At 33.6% G+C, this 13,208-nt stretch overlaps 1 pseudogene; it reads left to right on the top strand.

Annotated features, from left to right (window-relative positions):
• Window positions 1-286: 286 nt before the first annotated feature.
• LOC134277170 (uncharacterized) lies at window positions 287-5,729 on the top strand (annotated as a pseudogene).
• Window positions 5,730-13,208: the final 7,479 nt, after the last annotated feature.

The raw sequence follows: 13,208 nt of genomic DNA on the forward strand, positions 1-13,208 counted from the left end.
GAAAGGTTTTGGACAGGAACTATTTTTTTCATGGCATAGGAGGCTACTTCCTGTAGTGCACTCGAGGTGTTTATAAACACAGTGAAAACACGTGGATTTGAGGGCAGCCCTGTTTGCAGATGGAAAAAGTCCGAAAATGCCGTGTGGGTACCCTGTTTTTTGGTGTCAGCTAATGTGACAGGTAATGTTTAACACCTTCTGCTAAATATTTTTTCATGTAAACAAATACCTGATTTTTAACGATTTTTTATTCTATATAGAATTATTTAGTGAAAACAATTACCGGTGTGATACCTTAATGTACTGTGCTCGTTATGTTGAAAGTCACACTAAGCTTACCAGGAAAAGCGAGAGAGCTGTGGATAGCGACAGGGTTTTAAAATTTGTTTTAGATAGAGTTTCGTGTCATAAATGCGGTTGTGCAAGCGTCCATGCGAGACACATCTTACAAAGTTCAGGTATATTTATTCGATTAAATCATACATTACAACAATTTCTAAGAGTTCAATTAAGATTACTTAGGTAAATAATGATAGACCGAGAAGAGTCTTGGACTCCTCCACCTCGCCCATGTTTACAATACATTGAAAACATCATGTAAACGTGTTAATGCAGTATATAGTCAGATACTTGTTTATGTTTTTTCTTTAAACCTTTAACTGATATTTCTGGAAAATGAAGAAAACAGTACTGCTACCATAAAGTCATCGACATGTGAATGCCCAAAGGGCCAGTTTCACTGCCACCATGTAGCTGCAGCACTTTTGTTTGGGTACATGAAGCTTCTCAACTCTTTTTGTGTGTTTGTCTTTGTTTATTTTAAGATAAATTTAAGTGCTTTGTTTACGTAATTTATAGTACGTAGAATGTTCTTTTAGATATAAGAGGGCAAGCTAGACAGATGTGAAGTGCAGCTGGATCAAACATCCTAAATCTGCACCTCCTAAAACTATAACAACAATTGGGGAAATGTATCCACCCTGGCAAGATTATAGGTAACTCACAAGCACCAATATACAGTACAATGTACAATATATTATATTTGCTAATAAAATTATAAATGAAAGGTTGGTATTAAATTCAATATTATATTCTGTAATGAATACTTGATGTACGTACATGTAAATTTATAGCGTTAAAAAGAGAGATGACAGATGCAGATAGGTCATATTTGTATGATCAACTAGGTCATTTGGGTAGATTTACAGGTTTGATTGAGGAAGATTTTTTTTGTTTTCATCCTTGTCACAAGGGAAACTGTTTCATCTGAATCAAGGCTCATGTTAAGATTTATTTCCGATTTAATGTTATACATTTTTGTTTTTAAAGGATTTTCATTTATTTTTTTAAAGGTTACATATTTTTGTTCATGTGACACTTTGATCACTTGTATTTAATTATCACATCAACTTAGTGTTGCATTATATTTTAACGTAGGTCGCGGGTTTACAGGGCTTTTAAAAGTGTTCGAGAACATATCATGAAAATTACCTATATTACCTAAAACATATCATGAAAATTACCTATATTACCTATATGATTTCTCTACCTTTGATTTCTATTCTCTGAAAATTTTATAAAAATCGTCTGCACCGTTTTTGTGTAATTGAATTCCAAAGATGTCATTGTTGTAGAAACATTTCCAACGGTATTCTATTGAATTGCATAGGAAAAGCGTCGTTTTTGGCTTGTTTTCAGGCAAGGTTTTGATTTAAAAAATATTAATAACTTTTAAATCGTGCAGACGAATTTGTTTATCCTTTGGTATTTAAAAATAGAATTGATTTGAAATAAATCTATGTGAAAAAAATTAATATGTCTTCGGGTTCATTTTGTCGTAATTTAATTGAAGATAATGGCTTTTCTATTGAAAAATGTAGCATTTTTAAGAACAACGTTATAAAATATCGCGACGTCACGCTTGATGCCGTGAATATCGATCCGGTATACTGAGCAAAAAAAATTATACTGATTTTAAGAAACAGGAAATTCATGTATATCTGCTTTTAAATGACCAGTATCATAATAATTCAATAAAATAATTATTAGAATTTTTTCTTTTTAAGCGTATTACGTCTAATATTATGTGAAAATTCACGTAAAAGGCGTAAACCAACAATCAGAGAGGGTTGGGGCTTTCGTAAAGTTACGATAGATTTTGCACTTAGGACTTTCTTAAGAATTTTTGTGAAAACGACTTTTATCGTAAGTTTTCATTTAAGTTAAAAATATGTCGTAAGATTTTTTGTGAAAAGGGCTACAGTCCTTTACTTTACTTTCTATATTTTCTTTATGTGTTTATTTCTTATCGTTTCTTTTCTTTTTGTTTTGTTTTCTTCGTGCGCGGATTCTTGCCGGAATTTGCAAAATAAAAGTGACCTTGTATTCCCTTCTGGAAAAGGCAGACCCCCCATTCCCTTTGAAATCGCAGATCTGTGATCTAAGTTTGTTTGCAAAGTCGTAGGTATGAAGATAATATAGAAGACAAGGACTACTAACACCCCCCCCCCCCCCAAAAAAAAAATGTTTTTACGCTTTGTATATATCCTTTTTCTTTAGAAAATTCAGCAAGGCTATCAAATCAACAATATTTTCTTATGAATCAATTTCCGCCAGATATCCTCCTGAGTAGAAGTATTAATGCATTCAGTGTATATATTGAACATGTTTTTATTTAAGTTTACAAAGAGGCAGCGAATAACTAAAATAAATCTTAACTTGATTTTATTTCATGCTTATACGTATAAGGATAGAAAAATCAAAGTACTCAGAAGTACAGAAAGCCGGGCTCATTTAATAGAGTAAAATGAATTTCTTACATGAATCATACGTTTATATTGTATTAACAGATAAATAACAAGAATATCAGATTAAAAATTCTGGTGAAAAAATTATTTTAAAACTAGCAATATAAATTATAAGACACTGACTGTGAGTTTTCGATCCAAATACCACGGTCCGATTTTTGTCAGAATCAAAATTAATCTGGTTCTACGGCTGAATGTAAACAAACATGCCAGTCTGGTTCCCTCTCCTGTTTTTCCTCGTTAGTGTAGAGAACAACGATAACACTGATTATCAGAAATCCTTACGCTAATAAACTATGTTCTTTGACTTAAGACTGAAGTTTACAAAGTCATTACTACTAATGTTTATTTATTTAGATAAAACTTCGTTTTATTTATGTTGCTTTATTTAGAGTTTGTATTATCTCAGAAGCGGTTGAGAGTAAGAACTATTTTTTTTACACGTAACTTTAAAATGGCGACTATGGGGTTGACATCCTGTCTTGAACAGGATGACATAAGCCGGTTGCTCTTTGAGCAATAAGCCCGGCTAAAAATCGTACAAGGAATTTTTAGAGGAGTAAATGGGACGATAATTTAAACATTATTTTTATTTGGCGTATTCAACAGGCAGATTTTATTTTGTTCTTAGACTTTCAATGTATACATATAACATTATTTCTCTACTGAATGAACATGGAAAGCAATGCAGCGAATAAAATATGTACATGTAACTAACAACAACGCATACCGTTACTCACATAGGCAACTGGGGTATCGACCCCCTCCCCCCTTTCTGTTTTTCTGGGGTTTTCCTATTTTGGATTTTTAATACGTATTGCATGTTATTAATAATGTTACCCTTTTATCTCTTTACGCTGTTTTTAAATACATGTATTTCGTTTTCGACTTATACATAAAAAGAGACGGCTTGCAGTTTGTTTTTATTCTCGACGTCTGCCTCACTTAATCTTCACTTGATCACTATCTAAAGCTTAGAGAATCATGGAATATGCAGACATCGATAAATTTGAAACACACTCTTCTTCCTTTTCAGATTTCCATTTATATATATATAAATTCTTTATGTGCCTCCGATTAGTAAATATTTCGATTAAATCAACATGCACATATAGGTTGGAGTTAAAATTCAAAAATAGGAAAACGTTTACTCACCCCCGGCGTTAGCAAGTAAAAAATTGAAAGGAGGGAGGGGGTCATATCCTACGTGCCTGTGGTTATTTACATTGTACAAGAGATCAATGCGCTAGGAAAAATATATTTAATTTATTTTAGTTTGTTTCATTAGTATTACCCAGGTAGTGCCTTAGCAGTTTTTAATTTGTTATCAACCTGTATATAGATTTGTCCGAAATTAGCACATACCGTTTCATAATTGAGTTCGACTTTCCATCGGTGAGCGGAGTTTTGACGCTGTTTACGGAGATAAATGAAAACAAAGACATGCATGCCATATATGGTTGTATAGATAAATTATCGTAGAAGGGTAATAAACAGTTTGTTAGTGCATATCTATTGAAAGTGTAAATGACTGCGTTTCTGAGGAGGGGGTAGCGAGTGTAATTCGGAGTTAGATAACCTGTTTTATAATAATACACATTTAATATTAATAAATCCTACATGATACAAGGGTAGATATATATATTTTACGAAACAAGTACATGTACTCTTAGAATAGACCCGAGAAGATACGATAGATAACACATAATGAAACGCTTTCTAATACTTTCAGTGATGGTCATTCGAATCAAAATGAGCCTTATTATTTCTGATAACTTCAGCATGTTCTATGTATACTGTTACACCAAACTACCAATTTCAACAAAAGTTATAGCTAGATAATGTACTGAATTTTTCCCTTTCTCACCGTGACGTCATAATCAGATGTGCACAAGAAAGTCGCCCAAATCATATAAATTGCGTACCCAGTTTTAATGACGTCAGCAAACCTGCGACCTACGTTAAGAACATGTATCACCTATCTGTAATTTCTTTGACCTTGAACAAATATTAAGGAAATTTACCTTAATATAGACTATATAAACTATTCACAATGACCAAACTTAAATTATGACTATAAAAGGTACTAAACAAGTGAACAAATAACAATATGACATATGTTGAAAGTTGTGGCCAGTGTTACTGTATGGTAATTTATAATTGCTATTTCATTTATTACAGCTATGCACTGGATTTTTATCAAATGAGCCTGAGTGTGAGGAAATGCCGGCATAACTTATTGAAGACCAGCTCATCAGTGAAGAGTATTTGAATGCTCAGTGCAAGGCATCTCATTTAAGGTATTCATCCTGTAAATCAAATAAACGGAAATATGTTGAACTTGAAATAACTTATTATTTTTGGATTTAAACCAAATGAAAATGTAAAAACAGATTTTAAGTACATATATATTATTCATATATGACTTTTTTAACACAGGGAGAGACTTGTCATTTCTTCAGAAAAGATTATTGAAACAGCATGGCTGACTACTAACAGGACAAAGAGAGAACTCTTTATGGGCAGCTGTTCGCAAATTGAGAATAACTGCATCTAATTTTGGACAAGTTATTGGTGCCATTAGAAGAAGTAGGTAACTAAAGTTTTCAATGGATTATTTTGTGTAAAAGCATTACATTTTAAAATGATCTTACTGAATATTTTAGTTAATGTATATTTCTTAACCATAGTTTTTAAATTAAAACAATAACAATTCTCTTCTTTCTTGTAGGCTTTCAGTGTCATTAAAAAAGATTACTCAGTGCATATAATCTTGAGGAAAGAGCTTCTATTCAGTGGGGACTTACCCAGGAAAAGAGTGCAAAAGATGAATATTGTAAACTCTCAGAGGTCACGGTCTTAGAAACAGGTAAACAGAGTTATCAAATTTGTCAGATATTGTCTCTTACAGATGATACGTGACATGTAGTTGAGTGTTGACTTTGTTATTAGTCACTGCTCCTTGACGTCGAGTAAAGGTCTAGACTAAATTAGAAGCTCTCAATTATGATAAAAAATTTGTCAAAAGATTAACTAATTTGGTTGACGTTACGCGCGATGTTGGTGACACTTTACGTTACGCTTTAATACCGCTACTGAAGTATTGACGTAACGCTTCTTATAGTCCTTGCAATGACCTATCGCTATCTCCTTGTTCTGGAAACATGCAAGAAAAATTAATTCTGACTTTTAATTTGAGAAAAATTAAAAAATGCTCTTGATTTGCGTATAAACTTACCATTTTCCTTAACTCATACTGTTTTCTTCGACGCTTCAGCTAAACCTGACTTAATTTTTAGCTCTACTGGTCAGAGAACAGAAGAGCTTATGCGATAGTAATGCGTCCGTCGTCCGTCCGTCTGCCTGTCTGTCTGTCTGTCCGTCTGTAAACAATTTTTCAAAATGCTACTCCTCCTACAGTATTAGTCTGATTTCAATATAACTTGGCACACAAGTAGACTACACTAAGATACATAATTCTGTGTATCGGTTTTTGATTTCGATGAACGGTGTTGCCAAGGTTACTAAAAATAGAAATTTCTGTGAAATTCTTTCAAAATGCTACTCCTCCTACAGTTTTAGTTTGATTTCAATATAACTTGGCACACAAGTAGACTACACTAAGATACATAATTCTGTGTATCGGTTTTTGATTTCGATGAACGGTGTTGCCGTGGTTACTAAAAATAGAAATTTCTGTGAAATTCTTTCAAAATGCTACTCCTCCTACAGATTTAGTCTGATTTCATTATAACTTGGCACACAAGTAGACTACACTAAGATACACAATTCTGTTTATCGGTTTTTGATTTCGATGAACGGTGTTGCCGTGGTTACTAAAAATAGAAATTTCTGTGAAATTCTTTCAAAATGCTACTCCTTCTACAGTTTTAGTCTGATTTCAATATAACTTGGCACACAAGTAAACTACAATAAGATACATAATTCTGTGTATCGGTTTTTGATTTCGATGAACGGTGTTGCCCTGGTTACTAAAAATAGAAATTTCTGTGAAATTCTTTCGAAATGCTACTCCTCCTACAGTTTTAGTCTGATTTCAATATAACTTGGCAAACAAGTATACTACACTAAGATACACAATTCTGTATATCGGTTTTTGATTTCGATGAACGGTGTTGCCGTGGTTACTAAAAATAGAAATTTCTGTGAAATTCTTTCAAAATGCTACTCCAAATACAATTTTAGTCTGATTATAATATAAATGTGGCATGCAAGTAGACTGCACTAAGAACATAAAGAGACTTAATCAAGGATCATTATTCTATTTATTGCTGTTGAACAGTTTCAATTTCCAACTGCTTAAGTACTTTTCTCTTCCTTTGCTATAAGTATAAACCAGTAGAGCTTCAGTCTCGATAGAGACTTCTGGTTTTTTAGCTCTACTGGTCAGAGACCAGAAGAGCTTATGCGATAGTAATGCGTCCGGCGTCCGTCCGTCTGTCTGTCTGTCTGTCCGTCTGTCTGTAAACAATTTTTAAAAACGCTACTCCTCCTACAATTTTAGTCTGATTTCAGTATTACTTGGCACACAAGTAGACTACACTAAGATACATAGAATAGTGCATCGGTTTTTGATTTCGATGAACGGTGTTGCCATGGTTACTAAAAATAGAATTTTCTGTGAAATTCCTTTAAAACGCTACTCCTTCTACAGTTTTGGTCTGATTCCAATATAACTTGGCAAACAAGTAGACTACACTTAGATACATAGAATAGTGCATCGGTTTTTGATTTCGATGAACGGTGTTGCCATGGTTACTAAAAATAGAATTTTCTGTGAAATTCCTTTAAAACGCTACTCCTTCTACAATTTTGGTCTGATTTCAATATAACTTGGCACAAATGTAGACTACATTAAGATACATAGAATAGTGCATTGGTTTTTGATTTCAGTGAACGGTGTTGCCATGGTTACTAAAAATAGAATTTTCTTTGAAATTCCTTTAAAACACTACTCCTTCTACAGTTTTGGTCTGATTTCAATATAACTTGGCACACAAGTAGACTACACTTAGATACATAGAATAGTGCATCGGTTTTTAATTTCGATGAACGGTGTTGCCATGGTTACTAAAAATAGAATTTTCTGTGAAATTCCTTTAAAACGCTACTCCTTCCTCAATTTTGGTCTGATTTCAATATAGCTTGGCACACAATTAGACTACACTAAGATACATAGAATAGTGCATCGGTTTTTGATTTCAATGAACGGTGTTGCCATGGTTACTAAAAATAGAATTTTGTGTGAAATTCCTTTAAAACGCTACTCCTTCTACAGTTTTGGTCCGATTTCAGTATAACTTGGCACACAAGTAGACTACACTAAGATACATAGAATAGTGCATCGGTTTTTGATTTCGATGAACGGTGTTGCCATGGTTACTAAAACTAGAATTTTCTGTGAAATTCCTTTAAAACGCTACTCCTTCTACAGTTTTAGTTTGATTTCAAAATAAGTTGGCACACAAGGAGACTACACAAAGATACATAGAATAGTGCAATGGTTTTTGATAAGTACAAACCAGTAGAGCTACAGTCTCGACAGAGACTTCTGGTTCTGAAAATGGAAGAAAATGGGGAAAAAAATCCGTACCATTATATACTAGTAACTAAATACTTTTCAATATTCAATTATAAGAGACAAAGTAATTTACAAATGTTTATTTTATTTTTTAATTACATATCGAGAGCTGCCAGTATATCCAGATGTTCATCTTCCGTCAGTTTCAGCTTATTTCCAACAACATCATTGAGTAGAATGTGTTTGACAGATAAGAATGGAACATACGCCGTAATGTTTCTAACAAGCTTGTATTGAAATTGTTGACCTTTAATCTTTTCAAAATAATGTCCTTTCACTACTCGAGTACCTCGTGCATGCGTGATCCCCCAGCCGTCTTTCGTTTCTTCTGTTAATACCTCAGGCGGCGATAAAGCCTACAGTATGTAGTACTCTTCGTTTGGATCATCTGTAAACAGGGCAAGAATTGTGTTTTTTTCAATCAGAATATTTATCTCATTTTCGTTGTTTTCCTCGGGTACATCGCCATGCTCTATTTTCATTCTATGCTTCTTTGAGATGACTTTAACATCTGTACACTCTGCGTACATCCCTCGGAACAATTCTGACAGTTGTAGCAGGACAAATCTCGGATGATCAGTTCACGATTGCAGTCCGTTGTTATGATCTGGTGAACCGATCTATTATGTGGCACTGGTTTATACCGTGAAAGTTCATCACGAGGTACAGTGTCTATGTACCTACAAGTAAATAAAACCTTCAATAAGGGGTATGAATTTTCAAACAATTAAAAAAGTCATTGTAATTCAGAGAGAGAGAGAGAGTTATAAAACGATAAAAACGAGTTAGGCCCTATTCATTTAAGAGAGAGTAAAAATTATAGGGTGAATTATCGGTTTTGCGACCACATTGGTTTTTTATTTTTTTATTTTCCTTGTCTGTTATTTTTAATTGTTTTAAACCCCTTTAATTTTATTTACTCACGTACTCTTCTTGTACGTTATTTTCCTCCTTTTTTTTTTATCGAATTTAAATATAAAACATCTATTATGAAAAAAGTTCATTGCTTGATTGAAACTTGTTTAGGATATACATATAGATACATACTATTACTGTTTGCTTGCGATTTTACTCACCTGAAAATACGTCTTTTGCAGACACCCCACTTTTTACGTTTTGAAGTTGCTTAATGGCAAAGTCGTATAAATCTTTTGCTGATTGAATTATCTCAGAACCTCTTAAATTGGCTATGGTCGCTTGTTGCTTCACTAATCCACCTGCAGCATCATGGGGTCCTTTTCCATGAGGTGACTCAAAGTAATTTCTAATAATTTGTTTGTAGTTAAGTTGCGAACAAGCCTCAGAAATATAGCCCATGCAGTGACGGCTCTTGTACTGACACTGACAGCCGTCAGTAAATTCGTGCATGACTTCAATGTTGCATGAGATAGATTGTAAGTACTTCGACACTAGTTTCTGAACTTGAAATACAAAATGGCTGTCATGGGACTGATCAGGACTTACTACAAAAAAATGTTCCGTTATAATGTTGGGCTCTTCTTCGGTGCTGTCTATGCCATCATATTCCAAATCTGCATGCCTGTAAATGACCGTAATGTGGATGCTCACTTCAATTTTTTGGAAGTAATTTGTTTGAAGTGAGTTCTTCTCGAAACATGCAAAGTTTTCGGAAAAATCATGCAAGCAAATACAGTGGTTGGGAGAGAGATTTGAAATTAAACTTTTCATTTGATCCGATTGCCAGCTAGCTCTGAACTGATGTGACGGGAATGTAACTAGTAGGCTTTTAAAGTAGTTGAACATTTCACCAGGGAAGGGAGTTTTTTTCATGAGGCATAATTTAATTATTTCCTTCCACTAAGACTGTATCTTGACATACTATTATCTACTCCAACTAACGAGTTCAGAATTTTCAGACATGTCTGATTCTTCTTGCAGTAGGTCAAAATGTCCAACACCGCACTGGTCCCATTCTCGATCAAGACATTTCTTGTCAATATCCCCATCCAGAGACTGACACATATTACTAGCAATTAGGTCGTTCAAATGTTCAAAAATAACTGGATGGTCACAATTAGAATAATTTGAACGTATTATTCTTTTTCTGAAATTCATGCAACATTTGAAGAGACTACGAGCCTCTACATGATAGCGACAACAGTACGTTTGTCGGTCCTTAGGACGAACAGATACGATGTAGTAGGGTTTGCATCGCTCAAATGTACGCTGGCACATTTTTATATCTTGATGTTTTCTTTTAAAATCATTGTAAATCTCGGTTTGAGTTTTCTCTAATACTTGGACGGCATGGCTTGTGTAAAGTTTTGGCCCTAATCGCTTTATATCATTTTTATTTCCAGTAGGTCTAGAGTTTTGTGGCTCAATCCAGAAATTATATGCGATTTGTTTTTCTGCTTCCGTTATTTTATCATTTCGTGTTTTCCTTTTTGTTAGCGTAAAAGACGACTTCTCGGTTGTCAGAACCCTTTCCCGCTGGCTCTTGCCTTCAGATATCCGCCTCACCGGAATGCCCAATTTTTTTGCTATAACTTTTTTCTTCCTTCCCTTTTCGGTGCTATTTCCGGATACGGACGCAAAGATAATATTCAATGCAGCCCGAGCATCATCAGATCTTTTGCGTTTTACTGTGTCAATGACGGATTTAACATCTTTGAACACGGCTTCATTCATTTCTATTATTTCATTTATTTCTGGAGAGGGCAGTTTTTTAGCTTTGACAAGTGCATTAATAGTTGGAGATTTTCTATCAAGATATGCTGAAACAACTGCTATCCTTTTTTGTGGGGATTTCGGCAAACTCGCAATTAATTTTTTTACTGCGCGATGTTTCTTAGTTCTGTTGGAAAATGTCAGATTCATATTTTCATTTTGTTCATTGTCATTCAAGATTCTTTGTTTTCTGCGGCGAAAATTTTGTACCCTGATTTTTGTTTGAATGCAAATTTTTTCGGTCTTCTCTTTTTTTGCGACTTCTTTCCTCTCGTTTTCTCAAAGCTTCGTTTGAAATTTGATTTATCTTATATTCCGTCTTTTTATTTTTTCTTTCTTTTTTGTTTCTTTCATACCATTCTTTCTTGATTTTTGCCCGTTTTTTCTTTTTCTCTTCTTTTGAAAGTCTTATACTGTCTGCTGTTGAGATCATTTTCCCCTGAAATTTACATTCTGTAGTCATTATGAAGTTCTTTAATTTTAATTGTTTTAGCCTAGTTCATACCAATTTAATTTTTTGCTCGTCGGAATCCGCGCTACACATATAATTGTTTTGAAATTCTCCGCACCCGAAAAATTATGTACGAATTCCTGTTTTGTTTCCGCTTTATTTTATTTTTCATGTTTTAAATCTGCATTTTTTACAAATCAGATGGAAATAGGAATAATATATAACTGTTCTCTTAACTTTTTTTCCCATGTTCTGTCTAAAAAACATTCTATAGAAAGAAATAATTATAAAATCGCTCGCCAGCACCTATTTTTTTCCCATCTGATCACATGTCTGACGAACAAAAAATGAAATTGGTGTGGCCCTGCGGAATGTTTATTTTACAGATTTTGCGACTGGCATAATTTCTCCTTGTTTGAAATAAAAAAAAAAAATCATAGCAAAGACAATATTAATATTATTATTGATGCCTAGAATTTACATGTGTAATAAGTAAAATAGAGAAACTAAATTAAATAGGCCTACTTGTGACATTGAAAACGCGACTATTTATATTAAAATGATACAGTAGCAGATAAGAATGACAAAAATGCATTTCCCCCTTTCATTTAGAACCTCACCCGCTTTTTCCTCCAATCACCAGCTGCTAAATTTTCTATTAAGTTGATCACTTAAGGTAGGTCGCGGGTTTACTGCATAAAAATTCTTACGAGAAAACATATCCTGAAAATTCGATGTAATGTTCTTAAGAATGTACAGCGTATCATCTGCAATTTTTATTAAATTTGCCTACGTAGTTTTAATGCTATATTACTTTAAACGTGGTATAGTTTTTAGTACATTTTTTACGCTTTGCTATTGAAATATATGGGAAAATGACGTTTTTAAGCCAATTTTGGAAAAATAGTTTCTTTTAAAAAGTTTGGATAACTTTTTAAAGACGTAGACGAATTAGTCAGGAATTTCAAAATATCAAGATGAGGTAAAATCAAAACTATTGATGTAAAAAAATCAATATGTCTTCTCGCTAGATTTTTTGCTAAATAATTTCAAAGTTTTCTTTTATGTTGTTAAAATGTTGCGTTTATGGCGTTATTTATGTCTACAACGTCATACGTTGTCGAACGTAAATATCTTGACCTTTGGAACACCGGTATGCAAGATCTAAAAGGTGACACAGATGCCAAATTTAATTTTATTCATCATTTAACTTATTGCGGAGACATATTTAGATGACTAGCAACTTATTTTGACTAGTATTGAGAAATTCATATTTTGATCAGAGTCAGAATGAATAGTACACACATGATTCCTCATGTATGAAAATTAACATGCAGCGACAACAACGCGAGTGATAAAATATTAGTTCCTGTTTTTTTAAAGGAAATTCATGGTCATTGGGATTTCATGCATAACACATAAATTTGATCACTTTATTCGAAAACGGTAGAGAAAAAACATATTGAGGAAATTTGCGGGGGGGGGGGGGGGTACCTGCAATGTTCTTTCTACGTTAGTCGCAAGCTAGTACATGGCCCTAGCTTTCAGATATTTATCTTCGAATTCTCTGAATCGAATTGCCATACGCAAAATGTAAAACACTTGCATTTAGCTGAGAGCTTTTGTTACAAAATATAGGAAAAAATTGATACTTGTA

Source organism: Saccostrea cucullata, unplaced genomic scaffold (genome assembly GCF_032062105.1).
Source record: "Saccostrea cucullata isolate Sc308-1 unplaced genomic scaffold, CSIRO_AGI_Scuc_v1 ctg6819, whole genome shotgun sequence".
Lineage (NCBI taxonomy): Eukaryota > Metazoa > Mollusca > Bivalvia > Ostreida > Ostreidae > Saccostrea > Saccostrea cuccullata.